This window comes from Otolemur garnettii, unplaced genomic scaffold (genome assembly GCF_000181295.1).
Source record: "Otolemur garnettii isolate 467f Iridium unplaced genomic scaffold, OtoGar3 scaffold00032, whole genome shotgun sequence".
Taxonomy (NCBI): Eukaryota; Metazoa; Chordata; class Mammalia; order Primates; family Galagidae; genus Otolemur; species Otolemur garnettii.
This window is the reverse complement of record NW_003852427.1, coordinates 11587391-11589768: the sequence shown is the minus strand read 5'-3', so window position 1 is coordinate 11589768 and position 2378 is coordinate 11587391. Positions and strand designations below refer to the sequence as shown.

At 43.4% G+C, this 2378-nt stretch overlaps 1 protein-coding gene across 6 annotated transcripts in view; it reads left to right on the top strand.

Annotated features, from left to right (window-relative positions):
• Positions 1 to 2378, top strand: part of TFDP2 (transcription factor Dp-2) — a 129529-nt gene that overhangs the window by 121341 nt on the left and 5810 nt on the right. The window lies entirely within an intron of this gene.

Below are 2378 nucleotides of genomic sequence, written 5' to 3'. Positions count from 1 at the left end.
GTAGTCCCAGCTACTTGGGAGGCTGAGGCAAGAGAATCACTTAAGCCCAAGAGTTTGAGGTTGCTGTGAGCTGTGATGCCACCACACTCTACCAAGGGCGACATAGTAAAACTCTGTCTCAAAAAAATAAATAAAAATATAAATATAAAATTGAATTCAGAGAGGAAGATTATAATAGCATGTTAAATGTCATTAAAAAAGGACAGAACAGGATAAATATGGACCATATTTGTGTATAATGTTCCTTCTATACAGTAAAACGTCTCAGGTTTACTTATTGATTATTCTCCCCCTAATCTTTTTTTTTTTTTTTACAGTTTTTTTGGCCAGGCCCAGTTTGAACCTGCCACCTCTGGTATATGGGGCCAGGGCCCTACAACTTTGAGCCACAGGTGCCACCCTTTCTCCCCAATCTTAAATTGTTTTTTTTAAAAAAAGAAAACTTATATATGTAGAGTCTAAAGAGTCACAACAGAGTGGACATCTGTGAATTTACTACCCAGCTTAGGAAATGTAACATTCCCACTTGGGCCTAGTGGCTCATGCCTGCAATCCTAGCACTCTGGGAGGCCCAGGTGGGTGGATTGCTTGAGCTCAGGAGTTTGGGACCAGCCAGAGCAAGAATGAAACTCTATCTCTATTAAAAATAGAAAAATTATCCAGGTGTGAGGTACCTGTAGTCTCAACTTCAGGCATGAGGATCACTTGAGCTCAAGAGTTTGAGGTTGCTGTGAGCTATGATGATGATGCCATGGCACTCTACCCCAGGGCAACAGAGTGAAACTCTGTCTCCAAAAAGAAAAAGACACTCTGGGCAGCGCCTCTAGCTCAAAGGAGTAGCCAGCCCCATATGTTGGAGGTGGTGGGTTCAAACCCAGCCCTGACCAAAAACTGAAAAAAAAAAAAAAAGACATTCCTGTCAAAGTCTACTACTTGCCCCCCCTTGGTGCTGTGCCCTCCCCCCCTCTTTAAATGTAACCACTCTTCTTGAATTTCTTTTTTATCATTCACTAGCGGGTTTTTTGGGTTTTTTTGAGACAGAATCTCACTTTGTTACCCTCAGTAGAGTGCCTTGGAGTCACAGCTCACAGTAACCTCAAACTGTTGGACTCAAGTGATTCTCTTGCTTCAGCCTCCCAAGTAGCTGGGACTGCAGGTGCCTGCTGCAACACCTGGCTATTTTTAGAGATGAGGTCTAGCTCTGGCTCAGGCTGATTTCAAACTTGTGAGCTCAGGCAATCTACCTGCCTCGGCCTCCCAGAGTGCTAGGATTACAGGAGTGATAATAGCCCAGCCTCACTTGCTTTTCTTTTTTTTTGAGACAGTCTCACTATGCACCCCTCAGTAGAGTGCTGAGGTATTACAGCTCATGGCAAACTCAAACTCTTAGGCTTAAGCGATTACCTTGCCTCAGCCTCCCAAGTAGCTGGGACTACAGGTACCTGCTACAACACCCGGCTATTTTTTGTTGCAGTTGTCATTGTTGTTTAGCTGGCCCAGGGCAGTTCGAACCCTCCCCCCTCAGTGCATGTGGCTGGTGCCATAACCACTGCTATGGGCGCCAAGCCTGCAGAACCTTTTTTTTATAACTCCTGAGAGAAAGCCTATACCTACCCATACCCAGTATTAATCTTTTATTTTATTTTATTTTTTTTGGCAGTTTTTGGCTAGGGCTGGGTTTGAACCCACCTCCTCTGGTATATGGGGCCAGTGCCCTACTTGTTTGAGCCACAGGCGCAGCCCCCCATTACTAATCATCTGTGTTTCCCCATTTCCTTCTCCCCACCCCATCCTCTGGCAACTCGTTTTTTTAATTGCCAGGTAATATTCTGTTGTTTGGGTGTACCACATATTGTTTACCCATTCATCGGTTGGTGGATGTTTGGATTGTTTCCACTTTGGGGCTATTTTGATGCTGCTGCTATAAACAGTCTTGTACAAGTTTCTGTGTGAACATATGTTTTTATCTCTGTTGGGTGTTTACCTAGGAGTGGAATTGCTGAGTCATGTGACAACTTTATGTTTAACAATTTGAGAAAACGCCAAACTGTTTTCCAGTTGTACCAGCAACGCACGAGGGTTCCAATTTCTCGTCGTTTTCAACAGTTGTTATTGCCCAGCTTCTGAATTATAGCCGTCCTAGTGGATGTGAAGTGGTATCTCCCTGTGGCTTTGATTTGCGTTTCCCTAATGACTTACGATGTTGAACATCTTTTCTTGCTTGTTGGCCATTTGTATATCTTCCTTAGAGAAATGTCTATTCACATCTTTTGCCTTTTTTATTTATCTATTTTTTAAGAGATAAGGTCTTGCTCTGTCACTCAGACTGGAGTGCAGTGGTGTGGTCACAGCTCACTGTACTCTTTTTTTTTTTTTTT